The 18034-nt window shown below is 43.8% G+C and overlaps 1 protein-coding gene and 1 long non-coding RNA gene across 5 annotated transcripts in view; one reads left to right on the plus strand and one right to left on the minus strand.

Annotated features, from left to right (window-relative positions):
• LOC135385967 (hemicentin-2-like) overlaps positions 1-18034 on the plus strand; it is a 223015-nt gene that overhangs the window by 90853 nt on the left and 114128 nt on the right. The window lies entirely within an intron of this gene.
• Positions 9531-13346, minus strand: LOC135385971 (uncharacterized). 2 transcript variants are annotated; one of them, XR_010420547.1, is made up of 3 exons: positions 13315-13346; positions 12892-13021; positions 9531-9654 (listed from the first exon to the last, which is right to left on the minus strand). It is a non-coding gene; the product is annotated as an uncharacterized LOC135385971 (long non-coding RNA). The 2 variants fall into 2 exon arrangements; XR_010420546.1 differs by lacking the exon at positions 13315-13346 and adding an exon at positions 13113-13239.

Below are 18034 nucleotides of genomic sequence, written 5' to 3' on the forward strand. Positions count from 1 at the left end.
TTACCTCTCCATATAGTTCCGAATGGTTGACCCAAGCAACGGTCAGTCTCTTGCACAACGACACAAATACACGTATCGTATGGCTTGCTGAGCTCAAGATCGCGGGTACAATCCCGACTAAGGACGGTAGTAATGTGGGGGAGGTGAACATTGCTTCCAGCACCCTGTGTCGGAGATTTCCGGCGCACGTCAAAAGAACCCCAGAATGCCGACATTATCCGCAGTCCTACCGTGCGGCACGTGCAGCAATGTCGAAACAGAAAAAACGCTGACACACCTTACGTGTAAATCTACTCCAATTACCAATTACCTAGTAAACACACGGAAGCACACAGCCACGCAATCGCACAACGGCATAACAACATTTCAATCGAAAACTGCACGCTTTTAAAAGCACGCGAAGACGAATCGAAACATTGGCGGGATTCTGACCGAAAACAAACTCAACAATTGGAACTGTGTCCGACCGAAAAATACCGCTTAGACCACCACTACCCCTTTTCCGCGTTTGGGGGGGAAACTTTTCTCTTCCACACAGTGTGACATTTCTCCCATAGGGCGTACACCATTGAGAGGAATCTCTCTCCCTTTTCTTTCCTTTTTTTTTTTTTCATTCACGTATTACTTCGCGCCCAATGCGCCGCGGTCGGCGCACGAGGAAACCCGTAACCAATCGATCGCTAAAGAATTTACCGAGTTTGGAAAATTCTTTCCCGTTTGTGTTCGTACTGCGGTTGCGACCCGTTCGCTCCGTTCCGCGAAGGGGGTTTCGTTTGGAAAGTCGTATTGGAAAGGGGCGGGGGGAAGGATCTTCGGTCAAAGTAGCTTCACGAAGACGCGGTCAGCTTTGCACGCTGCAAATAAACGATTGCGGGGAGGGAATGTTTTCTCCCTTCTTTTTATCTCGTCTCGAAGGGAAGAAGGATGAACGATCGCCGACTTAATCATACGAGAACCACGCAAAATAGATTAAGTTTGCGAATTAAGTTGACTTACACAAAGCGTGCCCAACCCAACTGAAGTGAGCTTGTAAACTTGCGAAGCTTCCAGTTCAGATATGTGCAGTAGTACGTACTGGTGCGGTTAGGATCGCATATTAAGTTGTCGCATTAGAAGTTTAGAACCTTGTCCATCACCTAACCGTACGGTCATGTAAGATTTGATGTGGAATTTGGTATCTCGTAAGGGGAAAACGTACTGTAACTGTCGCAATTCAATTTCAGCAGTATTAGCAGTTTAAAAGTACAATGGAAACGGCTCAAACTTCTGCGCTGTCACACTGGAAGCAAACACTTGTGTCATTAAGAAATATTTATTTTTCAGTTCACGTGTAACAAAGTGCTGACTAACAAATGTTAATGACTGAGTCGGTAATATGTTGACTTCAATTACGCATGCCGTTTTTCTGGGTTTATATAGAAGTTACTAAGAAAAGAAGAAAACGATCAGTTTCGGGTAATATTAGTGATGTACGAATTCAGAAGTATGTAACACACTCTTCCTAGAAACATTTAAAGTATAGTTTAAAAAATATATTTCCTGAAATTAATTCCCTCTAGAAAAGAACTCGAACGCAGCAACACGGAACAAGGGCGACGATAGGACAAAAACACACCTTATTCTCTTCCTCGGGTATTGTACGTCCCCATCGCTCCCATGCATCCCCGCTTCCCTATTGCGCTACGATACACCCGACATTAAAGAGGCCACACATTTCACCCTATGCCTCGCACACCGAACGGAGACTGGCTTCCCTTTGCTAGGTCATGCCACTTTTACTTTTACGCGCTTTCTTTCTGGGTAGCACGACAAGTGGCGCGCTTTATACGAAACGGATAAAGGAGAGAGGATGACCCTGGGCAAGTAAACAGAAATATAAGGCAACAAAAAAGTCATCGAGGCCCAGCGCAAAATTTACGGGTTTTCACCGACAGCTCTCTGGAGCTCTGCTTTCATTTTTAAAGGACAAGGACGCAGGCTTGCACTACTATACCGGGTGATACGTTCTTGGCGCGGCAACGTCATTATTAATATTGCCTTTGAAAGATGGGCCGAGCATTTCCCCGCGATTGGAAAGGACGGGAGGAAGCACACCCCTTGCAGTGAAAGTGTACTGCGTGCATGGTTACGGCCAGGGTCGTCAGTCCCGAGCGAGGAATACCTCTCGGAGGCATCGATCCGATGCCATCAGTACGAAGGGAACGATGGTGTGCGAATGTACTCGGGGGTCATCAGTGAACAGCAGTACAGGGGATGAGCTTCGATGAAAACGTAGTCTTTAGCACTGCGTTGTTGTTATTGAGTGAGTTAGAACATATTCGAGATTGGCTTAATACGATACGGTGATACGCTGCTTCTGTTTCCTTCATAATTGTGTTCATCATCATCGTGTGGTCGATTGTGAAATTCTTCCTTGTGTCCGGATACTCGTAGTCTCTTTTGTGCAGAACTTATTACGGTAAATAAGGGTTTCACGGGTGTATTACCTAAATTATATAACATATATATTCTACAATAATATTACATAACAATATAGTTCAATTTTGAGTTTGAATGAAAAAAAGGGGAAGAAACTGAATTCGTCACCTGGCGAATTCTGCTACTCCCATAAAGAACCCCTAAATGGATGCACCCCACAGAAAGGAAAAAGAAAAATGAAAATATAAAAAGAAAAAACATCACCCCTCCCGGTCACCGAACTGTATGTGCACATATGTACGTGTGCAATATTACATAATAATATACTTTGCTACGCATAATACTACGCAGTGATAATATTCAGCTAAAATATAAATAATAGGATAGGAATACTAGCCATTTTCGTTGCCCACCTCCTTTACTCCCATATACTGTACACTTTTTTCACCCTCTCTTTTTAGCGATTTTATGGCGCACAATGACGGTTTGTTTCATTTTCTGAAAGAATAAGGCGGCTCAAAGAAATGCAACGCGGCCGCAAGGTCAAATACTGCTCAAGCGTTTGAAGAAATCTCGTATGTCACTGCCATACATTCTGAAGAAAACACTGAAAATACCATGCTTGACTAGGTTAGTCGGGGTTCCATGACTATATGATATACAACACTTCGTAGACATCCGTCACAACGGAGGAGAATACGCGGAAGAAGCAAAAGGAGAGAGCTCCATCATGAGCTCGTTGTAACTTGGAAAGCACGAGAAAATATGTCGAGGGCTCACTTCCATATATTTTGTTGCGTATTCCGAGTTCCCGCGTCACATTCATCATCATCATTGATTTATTTGTTGTTGTTTGTACGTCATTTACCTTAACGAACAACCAACCAACATTTCAAAAATAAACTGACTTGAATTTGATATTGTTGATTGATTTTTATAACTCAATTGTTTCACAACTTTCCAAAACAATACGTGGTGTTTGCAATAGTCGTCTCCCGATAAACCCCGCCAAAATCATGCGTACGTACGATGTGTCGAAAGAGACGTACGGATAAATAATGTAGTATACGTGTCACGTATGTGGTAAACAGTAAAGTCATTATCCGTGTATCAAGCATTCGTGATTTAGACGTTCACCTAGATCATGGCCTATGCTTCCCAGATTACGTGCGTATTAATGTTAGCGCGGCTATGCGGTTGCGACATTTTAAAAGCTTCCATTATTCCATCTTATTCTATCTTATTCAAAGTCCTATGTTGTACCATCGTACGATCAAGGCTTGAGTTCGCCTCCGGTGCGTGGGGCCATTTACCTAAGTGCTCCAGATATCGAGAATATAGAAAAGAGTCTCGTTCGCATTGTTTACGACAGGTACTTTGAGCGTAGGCTACGACTACTACAGTTATGCACATATCTTATCGAAGCTTGATTTGAGTAAGGTCTGCAATGCATGCGGGATGGATTTTCGTACCGAATTGTAAATGGCACTTTAGACTGCAAGAAATTTCTTGTCTCTTTGTCCTTTCACGTGTCTCTAAGGCGTATTAGACATGTTTCACTCTTTTACCCAAGAAATAAGTTATTGCTTCACCATCGTGCAGGTTACCTATTCTATATAATTTCCTTCCTCCTGATATAGAGCTTTCTTCGGTTCTAAGCGTGTTTAAGACCTCTCTTTTCGCCTATTATTCTTTAAGGGATTTCCGAATGTTTAAACAAGTCTAACATTGAAAAGCGCTGATGCGGTTATGCGCAGTTACAAATAGAAGAAATACAATACAATAACGGTCGGAAACATTACAATCTTCTGACACAAACAGTGCCGAAAAAATTCTGGCATTAGTATTCCTATCTGACGTTAGTACGAGGGGCGTTCAAGTCAAACCGAGACTTTTCGTTTTTCGCAAAAGTTAAATGAACTTACAGGCGAGAAATTAGCTTTATTTTTCAACGTAATCTCCAGCTGGCACTAATGCACTTGTCCCAGCGTTTCACGAGGGCTTGGATGCCAGTAGCGTAGAAATCCTTACCGGCGCGTAGCAGCCATGATCGGACCGCATTGTTGACCTCGTCGTCGCAGCTGAAGTGGCGGCCCCCAAGGAACGCCTTCAGTGGCCCGAAGGGATGGAAATCGCTGAGGGCGAGGTCTGGACTGTAAGAGGGACGTGGCAGCAACTCCCAAGTTCCTGTAAGGTGCGTGTCGTGAGATGCGCGGTATGCGGGCGTGTATTGTCCTGTAGAAGGAAGACTCCGTTGGTGATGAGGCCCGGCAGCTTTTGCTTCACCGCCTTACGCACATCCATGAGAACCTGCCAGTTTTTATCCTTTACATATTGTTTTATAAAAAAAGCTATGAGAACATCATTGATGACGTTTTTGCGGTTGAGTTATACGGCCAGGCGGACATCCTCTGGAAGAGAGTATGTAACTATAAGATGATTAATTACTTAAAATTTATTCATTCACTTTTTCATTAGGGGATCTCGGGCAAAAGCGAGGTAGCAGAATGGAAGACAGTCCTCGTTGGAAGTCGATGATTCCATTAAAAATAAATAAATAAATAAATAGAAAAATAGTCATAAAACGAGCACGTGCGCTGTCCGACGCGTAAAATTTGTAACGTGTTCCACGATGTTCTAGGTTTCTGCTGAATCGCGCCATTTCTGGTTTTGCTTGTCCGGAAATGGTTTTAATTGTCGAACGTGTAAAACTTCAGACATGTTGGACTATGTTGTAGGTTTCTCTTGAATATGCCATGTCTGGCTTTCTTCATCTAATATTTACAGGTTCAGTTTGTTATTGTTATTTCCTTCTGCAAACAACAATAACAGAATCGTGACCATGACATGGGGTGATTAGGGATCGAAATTTGATTTGATGTACTCGTATTTTGGGACTTCGTTATAGGTTCGTCCTATAGCAGTCCCACATTTGATACTGTGTTGGCGTGTACTATAAAATCTGAAATAAATCATATATACATTGCCGAAATATGTTATGGAAATCAATCGAAACTGAAACCGATATTTCACGGCACGCGCTTGTTTCAGGAATTTTAAAAGACCGAATGGCTTTCAACGGGGATTATCTCCAATTCTGCTATCTCGTTTTTGCGGGAATTCCCTAAGTAAAGAGCTAATTAATACATTTTAGGACAATTAGCTTGTTGTGACGTACTCAACAAGAACAACTGTATTTAAATGACGATGAATGGGGAGTCTCATTGCCAGGGGCGATTCTATCCCATTACACGGATGTCGTCTTGCTGTAACTCAACTGCAAAAACAGCATTTATGCTGCTCCGACAGCTTCTTTATATTACTAATTTTTAAAAAAACGTGTAAAAAATAAAAACGTGCACAAACAGCGCAGTTTTGCACCCAAAACGCTGTTATTGTTCTCGTTTTTCAAAAACAGCGTTATACAAAACATGGCCTAGCTGTCCTATTGAGCCTCGCAAAAACTATGAAAGAAATGAATAAGAAACGCTGCCGACCTACCCTATTGCTTTCCCATTGTCGTTTCGTGCGTTTAATTTCTTCACTGCCCTGGACATCATTCATAATATTGTGCTGTCGCAGCAGCGCGTATCGTACATGCGCTTATCATTTCATGTTCCCGAGTAGGCCATCACATATGTAGGGCGCTTGCCAAAGATCATGTTCTGAACGAACTCATACACGAGATGACTATTGACATGCGAAATATCCTAGCACTGCACGACGACGCATAAAACAAAAAGTAGGAATTGATTTCCTTATGCTTCATAATTCGCCACAAAGCCAGCCCATCATTCTTCCCGTGTACATAGATCTGTCTTCCCTGGCCCATAATGGTTTTCCGTTAAAGAAACGTCGATAATGCAAATCCACTGCCGCTGAACCACTAGGATATGACGCTGGTGGTTTTTCATTGCACGAAAAGCAGCGTGCTGGGACCATTTGCATGAAGGACGAATCAGGAAACTGAGCCCAACTTTTACGATACGACTGCGAAGCCGGTCTATGTTCACCTTCTGCGCCCATGCCCGACGCAAAAAAAGTCGGATCGAACTAAATCTAAAGTTCGGGTTGGATTCCGCTTGAAATGTATTTAAACAAGCTGGACTCCCTTTCGTGAAAAGGTCTTTGGGTCCCTGCTTTGAAATTATTGTGCACTGTTAGAAATGAACTTCGCCGCATAGCACGCTCCTAGCCAACCATCATCTGGAGTGATATCGTTATCTGTCCTGATTTGATGAAAACGGGATGCGTACGCCTTTTTTGTGACAATTATCAACAGCATATGTGTCACAAAAAAGGCGTACGCCTCCGCTTTCAACAAATCATGGCAGATAACGATATCACTCGAGATGATGGTTGGCTAGGAGCGTGCTACGCGGCGAAGTTCATTTTTAAGAGTGTCCGTGACCCGGTAACAACATTCTCATTGGCATGAGTTGTTATATCGCAAGACAACCGCATTGAACGCATATCACAGAAGTCTGCTGAATACTGGGAGGTGGTGGGTTCGAATCCTATACCACCGGCTATGCTATCTGAGGTTTTCCCTGGGTTTTCCGAAGGCTTTCCAGACGAATGTCGACACAGTTCCCCCTGAAGTCGGCCCAGGACGCATACTAACCCCCTGTCCCCCACTCCTTCCTGCTGTCCTCTCTCCATCTGTCCACATCTGTACACCGCACATAGCCACAACTGCTTCGCGGCGCTAACACGGAATTAAACAAATAATAAGATAAGTGATTATGGTCATTTTGCGGTCTATCTCTGCACACCTGCAAGTTCTGTAAAGTAAGCAAGGTCACGTTAGATGAGGAAAGAAAAATATGAAGATGTCCGCTTCTATTTACTTACCTATTGTAGGAGTGAGCTACTTCAAATCACATTTGTATGAAAGTAAATAAATATGTATTGATGGATGTGCGCACGTGCAACAAGAAGAAAAACACAGCTACGTGTGCAAGGATATCTGGAAGAAATTTCAGACGGGCTCCGAGCACTTCACATGTAATGTAACCTAATGATGACGACGTGCGTTTGCACAACGCCACATAATTTCCCGGCACCTCTTTTCCACTTAAACGATCAACTTTGGCATGGACGACCAAACATGCTTAGAGGAGCACTGAGGTGACCCCAAAATTTCTTTTCGTTTTTCGGTGCAGACTCCAACGAATAAAACGAGTTCCTGCGAAAGAACGATGAGCGTAGGTCACCTACAGAGCGAACGCGAGGGCTCTGTTCCGCACACCTTTGAAAAATCCTTCCCCTCGTGAAAAGAGCGCATCGCCGAACAAGAGGGCGTCGTGACGTATGCTACTCCCCTCACATGACCAGTGACGTACAGCCGTATAGCTGAAGCAAGTATAAGCAGCGCGTGAGCTGCGAAGAAAAAACAAAGAAGCAAGGCACGGAGCCTTCATCACGTCACGCGAGAATCGTGTCGGCCGTCCGCGGCTGCTTTTTCCGACTCTTTTTGTTGTACATTGATTGCACAGCTATAACGCACTGCGGAGCGAAAATATTTTGCATAGTGACTCCTGGTGGACAGCTTGACGGACGAGGCAGGATTTCGAGCGACGTTAAATGCCACCTCATTGCTTAGAGTGCGGCTGATGACATTCGCGATTACATTTAGGGGTGCAATTTTGAGGCAAAGTTGGAAGGTACAGAATGCGTCGCAGCATGCGTCGCCAACATGTATCTATTGTGGTTACCCTTACTTACCGAGTATGTGCCTCTGTGTCTGCATTTTTCAATGGAATATATCGGGCAAACGACACACTGACAGTATGGAAAAAAAATCTGCGATAAAAAAAAAAAAACTGAATGAAACGAAACTGCGACAAAGAACGTGTCACAGCAGAGCATTGCTTTCTCTATCCCCCTTTTTCTTTTTCGTTATTCGAAGTGAATAAGACTTCAATAAAGCAACGTGATAGTAAAATTGCCCACAATTTGAAATCATTTCTCAGCATGACTGAGCACATCGAAGCCGCCCGAAAGCATCGAACTGGCTCTTTTCTTGTAGGAGAGGAATCCAACGATGGCATCAGATCTGCAGCGATAAAAGTAATGACAACCGGATAGGAAGAAAAGAAGTACGGAGCGGATCATATTTGTCAAATACCTACTTGCTGGGTTTTCCTTTCGTTGTTTAATCCACGAAGCACAACGTTCACTAACGTTCTGGACCATAAATATCAGAACTTCAGAAGCTATAACTGAAGAAGCTACATGGCAACCGATCGTCTCGCGAAGATTCTAGTCAGCGGAAGACCTTCTTCTGGAGTTTTTGAAGCATGACATTGTGATACACGTAAACCCGTTGAGATGAATGTACGCTGCGTAGACGGGACGCAATAATAATTTCATTCATGGAAGGAGAAATCCGAGATTCCTATATTGTAGTTGCGATGCATCTTCGAAAACGGAAAGTATTTGGACGGCCTTTTCGTTTTGTGCGGTGGGACGATTGATAGAAGCTTCTTTCGTCGTCCCGGGAAGAATAGTTCCATTGGAGTGTGGGACATTTTTGTACACACAGAGAAGGAATACGTTTGGTTTTCATCCACGTGCCTCATGTTTTATGTAATGCTAATGGTATACGCGCCTAGACATTTTGAAGATGAAATTTCTTTATTTTTCGTTCTTTGTGTTGAATTCGTAAAGGAAGCGACGTTAGGACGCGTCAAGCAAAGCATCAAGCATCGAAATATATTCGAATACAGGACTTACGCATTGCTTGGTTGTTCTAGGAGTCTACCAAAAGACGCGGAAAATATGCAGAGTATTAGCATCACAACGAACACGAGCATGAGTAGCACGTCTAGCTATCTCTTTTATAGCGCGTTATGGTTTTATGCGAATGGCGTTCGTCAAACTGTGTATTTCTGCTGATCTTAATTTTATGACACCCAACGGTTCATAATCTGATTCGTCATAATTTGACCGGTCCCACAGTCACAGTTTCCGCAGCGCTGCATGTACGCTAGAGACTGAACCGCAGAAAAGCTGCGCCCTCCCGCCCCGCCCCCGTTTGCGACAAACACGCATACATCGGGGCTAGACTCCGTGGTCACAAAAGTTGAAAGAACATCATACCTTGTCGCAAAAGATCATTCCGTTCAATAGGACGTAGTTAGATCGGCTTCTTCGAGTTGTTTTTCCTCTGAACGTTTATGCCTCGTCAGTCGTCGGGAGTCACAACACCCTATTCGCTGCTGATGTAACCCACTGTGGAAATCGATAGGATACTTTTTCGTTAACGCGGCCTTGTCTCGTTGGAAACGACGTTGCACGTTAATTGCACGAATGGATGCTATAGTACACATATAAGTTGTGAAAAAGGCACGGTTTCCTCGTGTTTGAGGAACAAGACTGCTATCAGAACGAAATGGAAAGGACAGGCTCACTTCTGTCCACTTCGTTGCGTTACTCTACTCATTTCTCAAATTCATGGAAATGATGCCAATTTCACGTGTACGCCAGCTAGCTTTTCATCCTACTTTCTTCACATAACTCGTGTTGACTCGGGAAAAGCTTAGAGATGCACGGGGCCGTAACGTGATACGATGGTCTCCGCTGTGAAATTTGACGCTGTTAGCCGTCACTGCAAAGATCTCTCAGAAAAGGTTGAAAGGCCAGAAAAGTTTGAAATCATATTTTACGCTTCGCGTTACCGTTTCATGGCTCTGTAGTATGTAGGCATTTATACGCTTCGATGGAATGCGATCTTTCAAAATACGCATTCAGTGAAAGGAAATATATATAATCGCCTATTTCTCAAAGCGTTTCTACGGTAAACACATGGGCGTTGCGGGCGGGGGCGCCCTCCTTGAACTCCAAGGTGACTTTTGGAAATTGTCCCTTTATTTTATTTAGGTATTTATTTAGCGATACTACTTTACATACAGGTCGTCATGATTTATACTGGGAAGTCGTCGTAGTGGACGTAAACCGTCAAACGCGCTGCATATCAGATGTTTCAAGTGTCATCCTATTGTCTATAGTGTCCATTGGTTAAACGCTCTGCCCCCTCCCCCACCTGGAAAAAGTCCTAAAAGTACGCCCACGAGTTAACAATTTAGATTCCTTCTTACACTAGAAAGAAAATTGAGCCACTAAGTCAGCTACCTCGTATTCCCACACCAACGAAATTCTGAGGAGAAATCTTCTCCAGATATTTTGCACCCGCGCATACTTTCGTAGTGTGCTCGCTAACCGCAAACTCTTGACCCAGCAGCCATCAGTGACGGGCTGTTGGGCGCTGGAAGCTCCCACATACGCCCGCGTCATAATGGCAACCGTCCAGCCCGTTCAGGCATTTAGTCCTGCCCACGCGATATAGTAACTTACACCTCGACACGTGCAGAACTAGCACGCTTTCAAGCCTTTCGAACCATTCCAAGTCTGCTCCTGGCAAATAAAAAGGCCAAGTCGCGTGCGTGGCAGGGGCCGTCACAGCAGAGTTGTTCCGGTCGTCTCCCGGTTTGGCCCGTTACCCTCGACTGGTCGCCTTTTCTTTGCGCTACAAAGGCGTGCTTCCTGCCCCACTGCCGAGTCGGCTCTCATTTATTCCCAGTCCCCATCTAGAGTGCGTGGCGATACTTTCTGCAGACGCTAAGAAAATTGCTCGTCAGCACAAGATGCCAGCTGCATGCGTTGTTTTAAGAGAAGGGGGCGATGTTCACCTTTTAAGTGCAAATGGGCTTCTGAAATTATGGTGCCGAGTTTCGGTAACTGTAATGCCTATGGGGGTGCTTAGGAAAGGTATGCCAGTAGAAAGGTGTCTCTCACAGCAAATTTTATTCGAGAAACTGTTTGCAAGCATTTACCTATACTTACGGTTTGATCTTTTCAGGTTCGATCCGATTGCTCTCGATTATTCACCCATTATTCTCGATTATATCAGTTTCCGAACAATTCGGGTTAAACTCGATCTACTCCCGAATTCCAATCAATTATCAGTCATCGAATCAACTCTTCTATAGATACCTCACAAACATTGTAACACATGATGCTCCTACGAAAGAATCGGTTGCCTTCTTCGGGATGTTTCCACGTACGGTAATCATCACTACCTGTTCCTTGGTGGATTACAATATGTCATCGACCAAAAGGATGAGTAAGAAAATGAACGAAAACATGGTCCCCTACTTTTCCTTTCTGACAAAAAACAGAAATAGAAGATATTCAATAGGACCCGATTTCACGCGGAATTAACGACTTAAATGCAACACTGTTTTTCTCTTCCCGTGTCCGGGAAAGGCATTTGACTCGAAGAAGCCTGATCCTACACGACATTCATTGTTCGACTGTATGTATGTTCTAACAGTCCCGTTCATCATTAATATGTTCACAAACGCTAATATTGTCCAATAGAATAGAATAGAAGTAGAAAAAAAAAGGGAAACATATATCGCACTGGTGCGACCAGCTATTCCATGACGCTTGGTGTGTGAAAGCACTGAAGGTTTAAAAGATTTCAGCAGGTATGTCCTTCAGGTAGTTCGCAAGGTTACACAATAGTTCACAAAAAACAAGGTACATTGGCTCGGACGCCGATACTGAAACAGCATTGCAGTATACCGCAATCGCCCCAGTGCCGACGGGCACCTGCCCGTAATGGATCAACTTTGGTCAGGACATCACTCTTTATGTAAATCACGGCCTCCATCACTAATTTGGTTTTCGCATAACAAATCCTAACGAATCAGCATATTGCCGCCCGTACTACAAAATGATTTTCTTTAAAAAAGCCAATCTCTGCCTCTGGCAATACTGCTCCCAATGTCTCATAATTTCATTCCCCCCTCTATTGGTTAGCTATTTCCTTGGCTGTATGTCGTGTAGGCAATATATGTGTGGGCGCTACTGCTTTCCAGCCACCCAATACAGTAGCATATCGTTCACCTATCAGATGATTCACGAAAAAGTGAGGTCATCTTCCCTAACATTTAGCCCACTCAATTAACACCGCTACAGTTGCACCGATTCGCGTTTATTCGCGCGAAATTATTCGCAGTCCTACCCTGCGGCACGTGCAACATGTCGCCACACTACAGGCAGACAAACCTTACGTGTAGTAGCGCGGTGGCTAACCTTTCCTTCCTATTTTTTTAAATATAATAAACATATCCCCCCCCCCCTTTATGTGTAACGTCACGGCAAAATTATTATTATATTAGACTCTCGCACGTGTCCCCAGTCCACGTCACGGGCTTTCCACTTCCTCTAAACATCGTAGTCAGGATGTTTATTCCCACGAACTGTGACGCGGAAAAACCCCGGGCAACTTATCTCTGAAACCCACAGCCCTCGCATGCAGTATAAGCGGACGCTCTCTTGTTGACATGCCAGAGTCACTTAAATCGGAGCGCAAACATTCGACTGCGCCATAACTGTTTCCGAACTTCTTATTCCGTTCTTTCGCGATTCCATTCGGAAATAGAAAATAAAAAGGTCACATACGAAGTCCTGCAGAAGTAACTTGGCAACATTAGATCCGGTATTGCAGTGGGAGGGCAGCAGGAACCTTCTTCCCCCTCCGAGTTTCCAAGTATGAAATGAGAAATCGGGGCACGCCAACTTCTTTGTCGACCTGGAAGGAAAAAAGGATAAGAAAGGGTGCGTCTCTATAATATGAAAACGGCAGAGACGAACGATACCGAATTGTCAAAAGAATTCCTAACATTCAACAAGTCATGAAACCAGTTCGCCCCTGGCGATTGCGAGCGAAACGTTTGGATTCCACAGAACACACCCGTTCACAGAGCTAGAAACATTCCACGTGGAAATTCTTGCGCCAATAAAAATGTGTTTTACTTGCTATGTCACATTGCATCGTATATAGCTGACTGTTCTCACGCTTAATGTTAAGTTAACTCCTCTCACGTTCGAGGTTGTCTTCGGTGTGCCGTATGGGAACTACTTTACGGAAACTACACCGAGAAAGAAGGAAGCTGTCTAATCCAAATCGAGCAATGTGGTGACACGACTGTCTTATCGCGTATCTGGAATCATTATCTTGAAATGTGTTCCATTCCACTAACGTGACACGTGATTCGTGCGCCAATCTGTGATACCGTAGGGGTGATCGGGACAGGGTACTAGGTTCAATAGTGCATGATTTGGTGCCTTTAAGCCAGCGTTTGAGAATGAATTCGCGCATGCTGTCACATGTAGCTAAACGTACCCTCCATGATAAGTCGTACCGCGGTGCGTGGTGAAACATGCTACTTTTTTTCTCTCATTTTCCTTTTCTTTTCGGCGTCTGAAAGGACTACCAAGCGCTGTCCTCGTTGAACGTCCTTTGCTCAATCCTAATACACTTGTTCCCCAAACATGTGTATGGTACATGACTGTAAGATGATACATTAGAAACGCAATTGCGTCAACTGGATGCGCGCGTATTTCGAAGCCGGATACTGTTTGCGTGTTCCGTGTTCCGTCACAACTCAGTGTGCGTTTGCAATTGTTTTCTGTCGGAATCACCACCATCACCACCACCACTAATTATCATCATCGCCATTGTCATCCTCTTCGTTGGCACCATCATTCCAGGAGTTGTCTAACAAAGTAACTGGTACAAGTCATGTGGAGTTGCGGGCCTCACACTAGTGAAGCCAAAATCTCCTTTTATGTTTTCTTAAAATCAAATGAAATCAAATAGAAGCCGAAGAATGCGTGCGCTACAGGCGTACGATTCTGTTAACTCTCATAGCGACAACCAGTATGACCGTGTTCTTCGATTGATTTTTTGCGTTGTCGATTTCATTCTTGCATTTGACTCTTATTACGTACCCTTATCGATCTATTTTTCATTTTGCATTCGAGCATGAGCAGGTTCTGTTTTTCTATGTTGCTCTATCAAATTAAGTAGAAAGACAGTCACATTGAAAACAAGAGACATCGAGGGATTTCACCAGCTCCACCCTTCACGAGTTTCGAAAGCGTTTAACCAAACCTGGCATCCCTTCCGAGCGCGGGATAAAAAAGAAATTGGGTAAACGAACGTGCAGAGAGGGGAACAAGGGGAACGTGGTCGCTTCACTGTGATTCCGTCTTGCAGCCGAGGATAATTAAGCAAATTAAGCGAAGAGCGTAGATTGATATCGATCCTGTATCGCTGCAAAGCGATTTTCAATTTTCTGCGTGACCTCTCTCCGTTGCTCCTCCGTCTCCTGTCCACAAAACTGCGCGCCCATATTTTACGCGCATGTCGACGAACGCGGCGAAAAAGAGGAGGACCAGCAAAATAGATGGAGAAAGAAAGTACATGGGGGATCAAAACTCTTTTGTCCCCGTTTCGCCCTCTGGCTGGTTTTGCTTGCTGCCAGTGATCTGCCCGGATAAAGCTATGGAGTTCTCTGACGAAATCGCAATTAATCATTGTCGATTTTTTTCAGCTACATTTCCGTTTTTTTTTTTTTTCTCGAGCAATTTCGATCGTCTCGACGACAGGGAAAACCCATATCCCTGGCTCTTACACTCCAAAGACTAATCCTTCAGGGAAGCGAATGGAGGGATTCGCCATAGCGACAGCGGTTTGGGCAACTTTGTCATCCGTGGTCCTCTAAAGCCTATCGTATTGGTTTGAGCGGTGCCCGTGATTTATCCTCCATGAAACGTGTGCATGAACTGCATGTGTCGGTCGTAGCGCCCATTTGTATAGCATCGGATGCGGAGCATGATAAAAAGCGGAATGGAGAATCGGAAGGCTTGTTTCGCTGTTAGAGCTAATACGAACTAATAAGACACTGCGTTTCGGGATACTCGTGTGATAATTAACAAGAAGAAAAGAAAGAAAAAATAAATCGAACTAATAGTCGCTATTAATTAATAATGGCAAACAACTACGTACAACAGCGTAATTAATGAAAGACACTTCATACGTGCTCGGAGAAGACAAGAACGTGGAGGAAAGAACCACATTAGCGTATTAGTTGCTTACGTAATTAGAAAATAGCTGTGAGCGTAAAAATATCAAGCACCGATATGTAGTTCTACCAAGCTCCAATGGGAGTACCAAGTGCATTCACTTTGTTTTACTCTTCATTATCACTGTTTGCTAGCGTAGGAGTCTGCCTCAACTTTTGAGCGTCTATTCGTGCAGCTTATAATAAACTATCCGTAATTCGCAACCCTATTTCCTTTCGTCTTTCTCATATGTAACATTCTTTGACAGCATTTTCTTATTCTGCAGTGTTGTATCCGCCACTAAAACTATAAGTAACGGAATACCGCTACCCGCTACCTTACTCAGAAGCAGCGCAATACTAGCGGCGCCACACATTTGGAGGAGTAACGCAATATCGCTACCGCTATAAAATCAAAATTAGGCAAATATTCTCCCGCTACTTTTCCGATACCGAACCATTGTTGTTCAGCCATCAGGTTGACCAGTGCATCTATAGAAGCAGTCTAGTATTTGCGTTTCCTCAAATAGCAGGCCTGAATCATAAACTACACCACGAGTTGCAGCAAAGATTATACGTATTTTATTCTTTCATGTTGTCCCTCAACGTGAGACTCCGCGCATTTGAGACACGATTTAATGCGCATGGCACACTGGTGCATTTAATGCAGGCATACAATAATCTTAGATATGGAAAAGAAAATAATCGAGACGTAGGCCGTGCCGATGTGACCAGCTGCTTCGTGAAGAGCAGAACTGAGTTCGAGTTGAATTATTTTGAACAGAAGACTGCTCTTGCGCAAGAAGAGTACGCTCTCAGAAATGCCCGCTAATTCCAACCTCAAGCGCTTTCCGATGCTTACTATCGACGGGTAGATCAGCATTCTCTGTGGTCAAGTGGTGCAACTGCCCTCATAAACGACCACTTATTGAGCCATCAATAAGTAGTGGCCGCGTGGTAAAAAGATCAAAGAAATGACATTTACAAACGCTTAAGAAATCTATTGTTTGAAAGCTGAAAGCAAAGGCGGAATATTAGTGAGCATGTTGGCACGCTCAAACTCACGATATTATTTCCGCGTATTGTTCATTTCGTCTTGCATTCTTCATGTGAGATAATAATTTGGTCGCGTTCGGCAACCTAGAAAAAAATTATATCTATGAAGAAAACCTTCATCTGCGCCACAAAAACCCTAAAGTAAATACTAGCTGTACCTCTGCTGTGCAATGACTGCGGGTATCTTTTATTCCGTTCTCGATATATTTTCATGTCCCAGTTTCACGCTGGAGCGCGTTTTGTTTACCTTTCCGAAAAACAAAGTTGCAAAACCAGAATCTGAAGTGTGTCATTAAAGCGCTCACACTACACTCTTAAAGGTACTGTAAAATAGCACGGATCAAATGTCATTTAGTGTGGCTATTCGGTAATCCAAGCCAGCAGGACAAAAACTGCGCAAGTTTCATTCCAATCGACGGTGCAATTAATTAGAAAATTGCAATTGTAGACTACGGGCAACACTGTACTAGATATTCGAAATGAATCCGTACTCCTGCCACGTACGGCGGCAACCACAGTGCATGCGTATAGCACTGGGCCCGACATGACAATCCACCACAATCCACCATAAAATCCACCCATGCAATCCACACAACGATCCACATCTGAGGATAAACGGATAAGCGAACTGAAATGAAATGCTGAGCCGTTGAAAAAAATGTGTCAGACGTTCAAGAAGCCAGACAGCGTCGGGACTTGTTTGTTCACAGAGGTTCACAGAGAGAGTTTGTTCGTTCGAAAGAGGCCGCGAACAGAAGGAGCGCGCAGGCGCAGCACAGAAATAGGGAGAGCAAAAACCACTGTTAACATGGGTTTCAGAATGCATTGGTAAGCAGGGAAACTAATAATATGGTTACTAAAATAACGAAGTTCCGATGTAATAGTGTGTAATACCAATTTTCAGTGTTGCCCGCTGTACAGGGGGTTGTTTGACACCAGGCGTCGCACCGCTCCATTACGCCGCATTTTTCGCGATAAATTAAAAATATTTATAGGGCGTTGTCGGTCGTATGGTTCCGCATATGGTATTTAGAAGCAACAAAGTCTCTAGTCACATCACCGGGATATCATGCTTGTCTACTGCCTTACAGTACCTTTAAAAATGAGTTTCACCACGTAGCACGCTCCTAGTCAACCATGCCGAATGACAACGTTCTCGCCTCTGATTTGTTGAAAATGGGCGGAGGAGCCTATCTTGTACCCATTATTCACATCCATTATGGGTACAAAATGGGCTCCAAACTACATACTACAAACTCATTTTATGCAACGAAAAGTAGCATCGTAGATAAATTGTGCGGTACCTTCTGGGTATCTATTTGTGTTTCGCTAATATGGGAACTAAAAGACACACTAATAAGCACGCTGGAAAACAAGAATACAAAGGCCAAACTAAACCACCACTACAACATCCTTTTGGGCTTGACGGCAGATGGAATCCACGATGTTAAAAGCGCTACAAATGATATAACGACACACAATAGAATATTCCCGAAAATCGCACTACTCCTCATTTAAAGCGGAGAAAGAGTCCGCAGCTACCGAAATTTGTAGCTAAAATACTTTTTACGCTACCAATTTCAAATGTAGCGGCGTCGCTACTCCGCTAAAGAAAAAAATAGCGAATACGGTAGCAGCGC

This window comes from Ornithodoros turicata, chromosome 2, assembly GCF_037126465.1.
Source record: "Ornithodoros turicata isolate Travis chromosome 2, ASM3712646v1, whole genome shotgun sequence".
NCBI classification, from domain to species: domain Eukaryota; kingdom Metazoa; phylum Arthropoda; class Arachnida; order Ixodida; family Argasidae; genus Ornithodoros; species Ornithodoros turicata.